Here is a 13821-nt window from a genome sequence, read left to right on the forward strand (position 1 = left end):
ACCCAGAGGGATAGGGTGGGGAGGGAAGAGGATGAGGGATTCAGGATGGGGAGGACACATATATATTTGTGGCCATACATGTTGATGTATGGCAAAAACCCTCATGATATTATAAAGTAATTATCCACCAATTAAATTAAGCTAAAAAAAAAAAGGAAACAGGTATTCAAACAAAAATTTGTACATGAATGTTTGAATGTTCTTAGCAGTTTTATTCATGAGAGCCAAAATGCAGACACAATCCAAATGTCTATCAACTAAGGAATGGATAAATCAAATGTGTCATATCCATGGAACAGAATGCTATTTGGCAGTAAGAAGGAATGAAGTAGTGATACATGACACAACACGGATGAACCTTGAAAATTTTATGTTAAATGAAAGAAGTCAGCCACAAAGAACCACATACTTTATGATATAATTTACATGAAATGTCTAGAAACAGCAAATCTAGAGACATAAAATTGGTAAGTGCTTGCCTATAGCTGAGAGAATGGACAGTTGGGAGATGATGGGAAAAGTGTACAGGGTTTCCTTCTGGGATGATGAAAATGTTCTAAAATTAATGCAATATGGCTGTACAATTCTTTGCATTTATTAGACCCTTTTTTTGAATTGTACCCTTTTTTTGAGGTTAATTTTTTTTTATTTGCCAAAATAACTACAGTGGCCTGCAAACTTTTTGGATCTAAAATATACATTTTATATCACAATCCAACAAAGACACACACATATATAATATGTATACATATATTAAAGTGAAATGAAAGTTCTGCCAAAAATGTCTACAGTGAGTGTAATTTGGTGGGGGGGAACTTTTTCATTTTTAAGCAGTTTTAGGTTTACAACCGGAGAAGGCAATGGCAAGCCACTCCAGTGCTCTTGCCTAGAAAATCCCATGGATGGAGGAGAGCCTGGTGGGCTGCAGTCCGTGGGGTCGCTAAGCGACTTCACTTTCACTTTTCACTTTCACACATTGGAGAAGGAAATGGCAACGCACTCCAGTGTTCTTGCCTGGAGAATCCCAGGGAAGGGGTAGCCTGGTGGGCTGCCGTCTATGGGGTCACACAGAGTCGAACACGACTGAAGTGACTTAGCAGCAGCAGCAGCAGTAGGTTTACAACAAAATGGACAAGGTACAGAAATTCCCCATAAACCTCCTCCCTCACAGGCATAACCATTATCAAAAATGGTATTTTTTTTTCTTTTCAAACCAAGGATGAACTGCATTGACACTTCATAATCACCAAGGTCCTCAGTTCACTCAGAGTTCACTTTAATGAGGAAAATAGCATTGCACGTTCTATGTATTTAGACAAAAGTATAACATATGGGCTTCCCAGGTTGTGCTAGTGGTAAAGGACCCAGCTGCCAAGGCGGAGACTGAAGAGACACGGGTTTGATCCCTGGGTCAGGAAGATCCCCTGGAGAAGGGCATGGCAACCCACTCCAGGATTCCACCTGAAGGATCCCATGGACAGAGCCTGGTGGGCTATAGTCCACGGGGTCGCAAAGAGTCGGACAACTGAAGCAATTTAGCACACACACATAATGACATGTATCTATCATTATAAAGTCATTCAAAGTATTTTCATTGCTCATGAAAACTTCGGTACCCTGTATATTCATCTCTCCGCAAACTCCTGACAACCACTGATCTTTTTATTGTCTCCACAGCTTCGCCTTTTCCAGAATGACATATAGTTGGAATCTTTTTCTTTTTTTATTTATCCTTGAAAAAAGAGGTTCAAAGCCTTTATAAGACTAATCATGGCCCACCCACGTGTGAACTGGACAAGCTCTAGGTAGCAAGCTTCCCCACTAAATATTGTACTTTTTCTTCCAATACTGAGCCCTGTCCCACTGGTCCTGCCCAGCAGCCACATGGAGGTGCAGGGGGACATGTGTTGGGTACCTGTTCATGGAAAGGCCACACATTTTGTGTCTCCTGTCACAACGAACCCAGATTCCTGTTGGGTGTGTTGTAAACAGTGAGCCACTTCTTCAGGCCCCCTGCTCTGAGCACACCACACTAACTGTACCCTTTAAATAAGTGAATGATTCATACATGAAATATAACTCAAAAAAGCTGTTACCAATATATTTACATGTATTTTTATACAAAAAGGCAAAATAAATATTTCGAACACTTTGAGCCAAAATGCTTCACAAAATATTCAGTTATTAAACAAAATTTAGTTGGTACTATTTGCCAAACAGAGGGGATATAAAGATGAATAAGACAAAAGAACCACAAGGCATATATGTGTAAGATTTGCATGTGTGTATTAGGAATCAAATTACAAGATCTTTAGTAACAGAGGTCAGAAATTTTTCAGGCAAAGGACAATGTGCAAAAATACAAAATGGTTAAATAGAACAATGTGAGATGAAAGTGAAGAAGGCATGAGTCATGTTACGAATAATCTAAAGAGCTTAGACTTCATTTTAGAGATTATCAATAGGTAGTTATGCTGATGGCTTTTAAGACAGTTGGGACCAAAGAACTAAAAGGGCAAGATGAGATGAGTGTGTAATTGCTCCATATCTGTATAAGGTGAAGTGAAAAAGGGGTACCACAAAGAAACCATATTAATCCTACCAATGATTTCCTATATAGTAAATGAAAAACGGTTTGAAGCGACTTAGCAGCAGCAGCAGCAGCAGCATCAAGTATTTGGTCTTCCCTGGTGGCTCAGCTGGTAAAGAATCCGCATGCAATAAGGGAGACCTGGGTTTGATCCCTGGATTGGGAAGATACCCAGTTCAATTCCTGGGATGGGAAGATTCGCTGGAGAAGGTATAGGCTACCCACTCTAGTATTCTTGGGCTTCCCTGGTGGCTCAGTTGGTAAAGAATCAGTCCACAATGCAGGAGACCTGGGTTTGATCCCTGGGTTGGGAAGATCACCTAGAGAAGAGAAAGGCTACCCACTCCAATATTCTGGCCTGGAGAATTTCAGGGACTATATATATACATCATGGAGAAGGCAATGGCAACCCACGCCAGTACTCCTGCCTGGAAAATCCCATGGGCGGAGGAGCCTGGTAGGCTGCAGTCCACGGGGTCGCTAAGAGTCGAACAGAACTGAGCGACTTCACTTTCACTTTTCATTTTCATGCATTGGAGAAGGAAATGGCAACCCACTCCAGTATTGTTGCCTGGAGAATCCCAGGGACAGAGGAGCCTAGTGGGCTGCCGTCTATGGGGTTGCACAGAGTCGGACACGACTGAAGTGACTTAGCAGCAGTAGCAACATATATATACAGCCCATTGGGTTGCAAAGTCTGACACGACTGAGCGACTTTCACTTCACTTCACCTGGAGGAGGCATGGCAACCCACTCCAGTATTATTGCCTGGAGAATAGCTACAGACAGAGGAGCCTGGTGGGCTACAGTCCATGGGGTTGCAAAGAGCAACTGAGCAACTAGGCGCAACACATCAAGTATTTATAGGCATTCCTCAGAGATAACGTAGGTTTGGTTCCAGACCACCTCAATAAAGTAAATGTAGCAATAGAGTGAGTTACACAGATTTTTTTGCTTCCCAGTGCATATGAAAGTTATGTGTACACTATACTGTAGTCCACTGAGAGTGCAATAGTATTATGCCTAAAAAAAATGTACATACCTTAACTAAAAAATACTTTATTGCTAAAAAAGGTTAATCATCATCTGAGCACTCTGAGAGTTATAATCTTTTGCTGTTGGGAGAGTCCTGCCTTGATGCTGATGACTGCTGACTGACCAGGGTGGTGGTTGCTGAAGGCTCGGGTTGCTATGGCAATTTCTTAAGACAATAGTGAAGTGTCATATCAATCGACTCTTCCTTTCACAAACAAATTCTCTGTAGTATGCAATATTTGTTTACATTTTTTAACTATAGTAGAATTTCAAAACTGGAGTCAATCTTCTCAAACCCTGCCACTGCTTTATCAACTAAGTTTAGGTAATGTTCTAAGTTCTTTGTTGTCATTTCAACAATCTTCATAGCATCTTCACTAAGGGTCGATTCCATCTTAAGAAACCATTTTTTTTGCTCATCCTTAAGAAGCAATTCCTCATTCATTCAAGTTTTATCATGAGATTGCAGCAATTCAGTCACATCTTAAGGCTCCACTTTGAATTCCAGTTCTCTTGCTATTTCTGCCACACCTGCAGTTACTTCCTCCACTGAAGTCTTGAATAGCTCAAAGTCATCCACAAGGGTTGGAATCAACTTCTTCCAAACTCCTGTGGTATTCTGATGATGGGAATGGTGGTATTTTGACCTCTTTCTGTGAATCATGAATGTTTTCAATGACATATCCACATCTAGAATGGTGAATCCTTTTTATATAGTTTTCAATTAACTTTGCCCAGATTCATCAAAGGGATCACTATAACAGCGATATCCTTACAAAATGAATTTCTTAAATAATAACACTTGAAAGTCAAAGTAACACCTTGAATCACGGGTTGCAGAATGGATGTTGTTAGCAGGCATGAAAACAATATAGATCTCGTTGTTTATCTCCATCACAACTCTTGGATGAACAGGTGCATTGTCAATGAGCAGTAACCTTTTGAAAGGAATCTTTTTTTTTTCCCTGAGTTTTAGTTCTCAATAGTGGGCTTAAAATATTCAGAAATCCATGTTGTAAACAGATGTATTGTCATCTAGGCTTTGTTGTTCACTTATAGAGCACAGGCAGAGTAGATTTAGCATCATTGTTAAGGGTCCTAGGATTTTTAGAATGGTAAATGAGCACTGGCTTCAACGTAAAGTCACTAGCTGCATTAGCCACTAACAAGAGAGTCAGCCTGTCCTTTAAAACCAGGCACTGATATTTCCTCTTCAGCTATTAAGAGTCTTAGACGACATCTTCTTCCAATATAAGTTTGTTTTGTCTACAAAAAAAAACCGGTTTCACTGTTTACTGTAGCCACCTTCATTAAATTTTCTTTTTATTTATTTTTTTGGTTGGTTTTGCCATACATTGACATGAATCCGCCCCGGGTGTACATGTGCTCTCCCTCCCGAACCCCCCTCCCACCTCCCTCGTCCCCATATCCTCCCTCCATGTCAGCCCTGTGCACCAGCCCCAAGCATCCTGTGTCATGTGTCGAACCTGGACTGGTCACTTATGATAATATTCATGCTACAATGCCGTTCTCCCCAATCATCCCACCTTCACCCTCTCCCACAGAGTCCCAAAGACTGTTCTATATGCCTATGTCTCTTTTGCAGTCTCGTATACAGGGTTCAGGTTACCATCTTTCTAAATTCCATATATATGCGTTAGTATACTGTATTGATGTTTTTCTTTCTGGCTTACTTCACTCTGTATAATTGGCTCCAATTTCATCCACCTCATTAAAACTGATTCAAATGCATTCTTTTTGATGGCTGAAAAATACTCCATTGTGTATATGTACCAAAGCTTTCTTATCCATTCGTCTGCAGATGGACATCTAGGTTGCTTCCATGTCCTGGCTATTATAAACAGTGCTGCAATGAACATTGGAGTACATGTGTCTCTTTCAATTCTGGTTTCCTCGGTGTGTATGCCCAGGAGTGCAATTGCTGGATCATATGGCAGTTCTATTTCCAGTTTTTTGAGGAATCTCCACACTGTTCTCCATAGTGGCTGTACTAGTTTGCATTCCCACCAACAGTGTAAGAGGGTTCCCTTTTCTCCACACCCTCTCCAGCATTTATTGCATGTAGACTTTTGGATAGCAGCCATTCTGACTGGTGTGAAATGGTATCTCATTGTGGTTTTGATTTGCATTTCTCTGATTATGAGGGATGTTGAGCATTTTTTCATGTGTTTGTTAGCCATCTTTATGTCTTCTTTGGAGAAATGTCTGTTTAGTTCTTTGGCCCATTTTTTGATTGGGTCACTTAGTTTTCTGGAATTGAGCTGCAGGAGCTGCTTGTATATTTTGGAGATTAATCCTTTATCAGTTGCTTCATTTGCTATTATTTTCTCCCATTCTGAAGGCTGTCTTTTCACCTTGCTTAGAGTTTCTTTTGCTGTGCAGAAGCTTCTGATTTTAATTAGGTCCCATTTGTTTATTTTTGCTTTTATTTCCAATATTCTGGGAGGTGGGTCTTGGAGGAGCCTGCTGTGATTTATGTCAGAGAGTGTTTTGCCTACGTTCTCCTCTAGGAGTTTTATAGTATCTGTTCTTACATTTAGCTCTCTAATCCATTTTGAGTTTATTTTGGTGTATGGTGTTAGGAAGTGTTCTAATTTCATTCTTTTACAAGTGGCTGACCAAGATCTTCTGGATAACTTGTTGCATCACCTACATTAGCATTTGCTGTTTCATCTTATACTTTTATGTTATTGAAATGGTTTCTTCCCTTAAACATCACGAATCAACAAATACTAGCTTCAAACTTTTCTTCTGCAGCATTCTCACCTATCCCACCCTTAATAGAACTGAAGAGAGTTGGGGCCCTGCTGTGGATTAAGCTTTGGCTTAAGGGAATCCTGTAGCTGGTTTGTTCGTCTATCCAGACCACGCAGACTTTCTGTATCATTCATGTGTTCACTGGAGTAGCACTTAACCCCGCCTCAAGAACTTTTCCTTTGCATTCACAACTTGGCTAACTGTCTAGCACAAGAGCTTTAGCTTTAAAAACAAAATTATTTTTAATTGAAGGATAATTGCTTTACAATATTGTGTTGGTTTCTGCCATACATGTACACAAATCAGCCACAGGTATACATGTCCCCTACCTCTTGAACCTCCTTCCCACCTCCCACCCCATCCCACCCCGTAGGTTGTCACAGAGCACTGGGTTGAGCTCCCTGCATCATATAGCAAATGGGCCCTAGCATTTTTAGTGGCTTATCTTGGGTTTTGACATGCCTTCGTCACTAAGCTTAATCATTTCTAGCTTTTAACTGAAAGTGAGAGATGTGACTCTTCCTTTCACTTGAACACTAAGAGGTCACTGTAGGTTATTAATTGGCATAAATTCAATACTGTTGTGTCTCAGAGAATAAAGAAGCCAAAGGAGGGGAAGCAAAATAGGGGAACGGCTAGTCCATTAAAGTAGTCAGAACACACACAAAAATTATCAGCTAAGTTCATCATCTTATATGGGGGCATTTTGTGGACCCTAAAATAATTATGATACAATAGTAGCATCAAATGTCAGTGATCAAAGCTCACCCTAAAATAATAATAATGATGAAAAAGTCTGAAATGCAGCAATAAGTACCAAAATGTAATACAGACATAAAGTAAGACATAAAGTTAGAAAAATGGCTCCAGTAGACTTACTGGTCAGAGTTGCCACAAACCTTCAATTTGAAAAAACACAGTATCCGTGAATCACAATAAAATGAAACATAACAAAATGAGCTGTGCTTATTATACTGAGTACTGATCAACTATATATACAAGTGTGGCATATCCTTCTAGGACCTCAACATTATTTATAAGGAGACACCTATCACAAACTGCAAATTAAGAGTTCTCTGAAAACTGAACGACGAATGTTCAATTTCATCAACGTTAACTGGGATCAGAGCTGAGAATGGAAATTAGTGATCCTTCCACTCATTTCTCCCCCTATAGAACCCTGAGAAAAGTACAATAGAAAAAGAAAAGTGGAATGAAAGAGCTGAACTTCTACAATAGCTAATAATATTAAAGCTACAATTGTGATTTTGGCAGAGTATTTCCTAGTTAAAAGTAATCGACTCTCTTAAATGTATTTTCCCATTCAACTGTTATTACTTAAAACTATAAAAATGCACAAGAGAAGTTGGCAGGGAAGACTAGGATCTTGGAGGTGATAGAAGACCCTCCTCTGTCTAGACAACAAGAAGCAAAATCAAAAGAAACCAAATTCCAAAGCCCTGCCAAGAACCAATATGGAGTTAATACATTGTTCACAGGTTGTACTATCTATTCCAAAAGAAAGCAATGTGCTATTTAGTAAAGCATCATAGAAACCCTCAATCCTTTGTAAGAAATAAAAAATACAGAATACAGTACTGTTTTAAAAAGCAGAAAATCAAATTCCTTCTAATTATCCTGAGGATACAAGAAGAATGAAATGTAAATATGGTCAATTAAACTATTTAATTCAATCTCTGCAACAGAAGAATAATGCTCATGAGTTCATCCTAGGAAATCAATTCACTTGTAACAATCTGATGTTCTAGTCTCATCTTGAAAAAAGCATCAAATGAAAAATACATTTGAATATGTAATTAGTAAACAACCTTTTGATTATTCATATAATAAAAAAGTCCACTAGTTTTTAAAATACGGTTAACTGTGAAAGTTGCTCAGCTGTGTCCAACTCTTTGTGACCCCATGGACTAGTCTATGGAATTCTCCAGGCCAGAATACTAGAGTGGGTAGCCTTTCCCTTCTCCAGGGGATCTTCCCAACTCAGGGCTCCGGCATTGCGGGCGGATTCTTTACCAGTTGAGCCACCAGGAAAGCCCAAGAATACTGGAGTGGGTAGCCTATCCTTTCTCCAGACAGATCTTCCCAACCCAGGAACTGAACCGGGGTCTCCTGCATTGCAGCCAGATTCTTTACCAACTGAGCTATCAGGGAAGCCCGTAACTGAGGAATGTTTATTTAACTAATGATATCTGGCAGACACTCAATTTGACCACCACCTCCCTCTATATTTAACCTGGATTAAAGATTGCAAATGGGTTTGGGGCTATACAGTTAGTATCGATGCTCCGTTGCAGTTCACTTTACAAAAGTGGGTTCACACTAGAGTAGGTCCTATTTTTAACTGGCTTTTGGCTTACTCTAAACCAAAGGTCCAAATTCTAAAAACTGCAATCCAAAGGTAATATCAGAAGCATACAGATAGATTATTTATAAATAAGGGATAACCTAAACTACATAAGATAAAACAGGGGGAAGGTGTTAAGATACACATATGAATTACATAAATGATAGAACTAACCTGCATATATTTCATTAAGAATACCACTTATCAGTGATGACTGTTATGATGTATACACAATGACTTACTGCAACAATAATGTGTTAATATAAATGCTCTTTAAAAGCACTGTTTTGTTTACCTTAGTAAAGTAAGAACTTTTAATGATAGATCAAGAAAGCAACATGCTCTGCATTAAATATAAAGGATTACTGTATATCCTTCCAGAGTGGACAGGCTTAGAACTATCTGTATTCCAAAAGTGTTAAATTCACTAAAAAATGGCTATAATTCACTAAAGAAATCAGCTGCTTTATAAAACACGAAAAATCTGAAGAATGCTACATGAGGGTAATAATGGCCTATATTATACTTTGGTACAGAAGAAGGATTAGATACTCTTTTGCAAACATTCTCCAAATATCTGAAATTGACCATGTAATATTTTTTTCACAAAAATTATAATTATTCACTCATTTATTCAACAAATACTGATCGGACATCCATTATGTGCTAGTCCAATGCTAAACATTAATACTAAGGATAAAAATAAAAAGTAAGACCCTCTGCTCTTATGGAACTTAAAATCCATTAAAAATCCATCCATGTATACCCTGTACCTAAAACTTTAACAGTTTTATAGGAAGGAGAAAATATACAATAACAGATATTTTTCACTCTTTTTAAAATCTTTATTCATCTAACACTTATCCAGTATTATTCCTTGCAAAAGAACTTTTCAGTCAAAAAACAGACTAGTGGAAAGTAAAAAAAGAAAAGAACTAAAGTGAAAATGAGATTTTCCTAAAGTGCTTCATAATTTTACATATATATTACATAATTAAAAATCAGAACATTCTGGGGAAAAAACTTAATGATATTTGTCACACACTTTAAAAATCACATATTTAAGTCTGGTAATTCCACTTCTGGGAATCAAAAATGGACAAATATGCTTATAAAACATAAGAGAAAAAAACAGAAAAAATCCTTAATATTTGAGAATGAAAGAAAAATAAAACAATTATAGTTTATCAACATAATAGTTTATTAAGCTGTCAACAAAAAAGATGTTTGTCAAGAAGTTTAGAGTAAAATGTTTATCATATAACTTTAAATGAAAAAAGCAGAATATAAATATTATATTTTATATTAACTATGTTACAGGGCTTCTTCCCTGGTGGCTCAGATGGTAAAGAGTCTATGCACAGAAAAGTATAAATTTCTAAAAAATCTACTGGAACTATAATACAATATTAACAGTTATCTCTGTGTGAAAAACTGAAATCTCACAATGCATATTAGCAATATTCAAAGATTCTAAGCATCCCTACAGTAAAGAAATATACTTGACATTTATCATTGATTAAACGTAAAATACATTTTACTTTTAATACATCAATTGCTACAGTCACCAACTCAGAATATCCAAAAAAAGGAAACGTTAAAGGAAGTGGCTAACACTTGTAGCTCTCCTGAAATTAATAATGCATTATAACTGGCAACATTCCCACCTTAAGACATTTCTTTCAAACTTTAGCAAGTGTGATTTAGAAGGTTTAATTTCACACACTAAAATCTTTTCTAAACAGATGCTGAATGCTCAATTTACTATTTAAAAAAAAGTTTGCAGTTAATGAGCTACTTAAAACAGGTTTTCTATAGCAAAATAAGTATTAAACTTTCTGCAGAAATAACTTATAGAATATTTTTGTTGGTGTAATAGTTAGAAGTTTAGGAATCCGGTTATAGAAATGTTGACTCCTCAGGAAAACTTTTACAATCTGAAGTGAGCATGAAAAGCAATGTAACAAAGTACCCTGACCAAGGCTAATCACTGGAGTGCATAAGTAACATCACAGTACACCATGGCCATAGGCCAAATAATAAAATGCCAAATGAAAAATGGCACAAGTCCATGGACTGTAAATACTGTATCAAAAGAAAATAAAGGGAAAAAATCTTACATTAGAGCAATTAAAAATGCAGTTGTAGTACTAGTTCCTGTGATGAATAAATCAGTTCTGCAATTCTAAGAGTGGAGAGCCACTGTTTAAACATTCTCCACCGGCAGTAACTACGTTTAAAAGCCTACTACATGTTTCTTTAGTTTCTAAACTTTTTTAATCACTAAAATGTCTTGGGATGGTATAGTTGGTTATAACCCTATCTCCTGAAATTTTCACATGTGGCATTTGATGATTAGGCACCTACCTGACATATTATGCAATGGTAACCAATAAGATATAAATATTGCAAACAAAAGCATTCATATCAATCGATGTCCCCAAACTTTAGACCATAAATTCCAAAGAAATGAAATGCTTCTACTAACTCAGCATCAATTATTCTTTATTCTAAAACTCAAATTATTCATACTCAATTAGTATGTTCTGTGGAGCTTTTGAAAAAAACCCCAAAGTTGAGCTTTCAGTAATAAATCTGAAAATATTTCAAAAAGCATTCACAATCACATTAGGCAGCCTAAACTACTAGTTGGTGCAAATGTAATTGCGGTTTCAGACTATGAATATTAAAATCATTTATAACTAGGCTCAAACACATCTCCATTAATTAAAATAGGAACCATTACCATCAACACATTTTTGCCAATGAGAAATATATATTAAGTTTGTTTATTTCTGTAGTGTAAAACTCCATGCTTTGAGATTCAATGAACTCTTGGAAAACATTTCCCCTGCAAAAAGTTGCAGAGATGCTTGAAGAAGTCAGCTGGCGAGAGAGCAGGTGACTATATGGTGGAGCAGGCAAAACTTTGTAGGACAAGTCATTCAACTTTTGAAGCACTGGTTCTCTGACATGCAGTCAGGCATTGTAGTGGAGAACTGCACCCTTTCTGTTGACCAATGTCGGCTGTAGGTGTTGCAGCTTTTGGCGTGTATCATCCATTTGGTGAGAATACTTCTCAAGTGTAATGGTTTCACCAGGGTTCAGAAAGCTGGAGTCAATCCAATGGGCAGCAGACCACCAAACTGTGATCATGATCTTTTTTAGGTGCAAGTTTGGCTTTGGAGCATTTTCTTGGACCAACCACTGAGCCCGTCAATGCTGGCTGGCATATAAAATCTATTTTTCATTGCACATCACAATTCAATTGAGAAATGGTTCATTGTTGTTGCTGTGTAGAATAAAAGTAGATGACACTTCAAAACAACAATCTTTTTGACTTTCAATCATGAGGCAACCACTTATCGAACTTTTTCACCTTTCCAATTTGCTTGAAATGCCAAACAACTGTAGAATGGACAATGTTGAGTTCTTTGGCAACTTCCTACATAGCTGTAAGAGGATCAGCTTTGATGGTCATTGTCATTCCTGATGGCTAACCACTATGCTCCTCATTTTCAAGGCTCTGGTCTTCTTCGCAAATTTTCTTGAACCATTGCTGCACTGTACATTCATTACCAATTCCTGGGTGAAATGCGCTGCTGATGGTGCGAGTTGCTTCCGCTATTTTACGACCCATGTTGAGCTCGAATAAGAGAACTGCGGGAATTTGCTTTCTGTCTAACATCATTTTCATAGTCTAAATATGAAATAAACAGCAAGTAATAACTCATTAGCAAAAAAATACAGCAAGAAATGTGCATTAAAATGATGTATAACATAACCACATTTAAAGAATATATTCCAATATCAAACAGCAAAGTTCATCAATATAAAAACCGCAATTACTTTTGCATCAACCTGATGGCAGCTAGTCCGTGGCAATGTTCTAATCTCCAAGGTACCATTTCACACCCTGAATTTATAAAACAAATGTGTTCTATAAAAATCTAACAAGTGCCTGCTTCACTTAGCCTTTGCTAACTACCATAAAATTTAGTGGATCAAAACATTAATTGTTTTTGACAATTCTGAGTGTTAACTGGATAGTTTCTTCTGGTTGGGGCAAACTTCCATTGGGGTACAATAGTCTAGCAATGGCATCACATGTCTGATAACTGGTGATGACTAGAATGAGGGGATCTCAGTTGGAATGAGGATATTTCATCTCTGCTCCACACAGACTCTCATTCTACAGGAAGTTACTACAGATTTAAGAACGTTAATGCAAGGTCAAAGACCAGCAAGTGAAGACAAGCCCAATGCACTTCCAAGCCTGCTTGTATTATGGCTACTAATAGTCTACTGGCCAAAGCAAGTTATACTGCCAAGTGCAGATTCAAGGACAGAAAACTTGACTCCCTAGTCTTTACAGCAGAAACTTCAGGGTGCAGTACAAATGGACAAACACAGTGATGGGAAGAATTTGCAGTCATTTTTTGCAATCTACATTGTAAAACACAGAAAGTCTCTGCTCCACATGGTCCATGGTGAAATAAGTTTAAAATCATAGCCTGCTTTTGATACTTCAAACTAAATACACATTGACATAATACAGAAGACACTGCCAATGCTTGTTTCAGTATTTTCTTAAAATATTAGTACATTCAAAGAAAACTATAAGGCCATTCCCCCTCAAATATCAGGCCCATGTGTGTCATGGATAACATAATAGGTGGTTCATGCAATAAGAGGTAGGTAACTTCTATTGCCCTCGTGGTAATCTGACTGAAAGTTTGCAGAAATGGTCAATGCTGAAGCATATGTAAAGAAACCCAAGGAAACATCAAGCATCACTAGTATAAAGTATCATAACTAGAAGATATTTTTGGTTGTTCTAAAATTAGCCTAGTTGACATTTTCTTATAAAAAAAGTCAACGTGGAATTAGTACACAACCCAGTAACTGTACTGTTGGGGATTTGTTCCAGAAAAATGAAAACTTTTATTTACACAATACCTGTGGAAAAATGTTTACAGTAGCTTTATTCATATAGCCCCAAACTGGAAACAACCCAGATATACTTCAACTGGTGAATGGTTAAACAAAGTAC

The 13821-nt window shown here is 37.5% G+C and overlaps 1 protein-coding gene and 1 non-coding gene across 2 annotated transcripts in view; both read right to left on the reverse strand.

The window, feature by feature from the left end:
• Positions 1–13821, reverse strand: part of AFG2A (AAA ATPase AFG2A) — a 348050-nt gene that overhangs the window by 290964 nt on the left and 43265 nt on the right. The window lies entirely within an intron of this gene.
• On the reverse strand, positions 1903–2031 carry LOC129542912 (small nucleolar RNA SNORA11). The gene has a single exon (XR_008683176.1). It is a non-coding gene; the product is annotated as a small nucleolar RNA SNORA11 (small nucleolar RNA).

Source organism: Moschus berezovskii, chromosome 19 (genome assembly GCF_049115385.1).
Source record: "Moschus berezovskii isolate FMDL1 chromosome 19, NW_MosBer_1.0, whole genome shotgun sequence".
NCBI classification, from domain to species: domain Eukaryota; kingdom Metazoa; phylum Chordata; class Mammalia; order Artiodactyla; family Moschidae; genus Moschus; species Moschus berezovskii.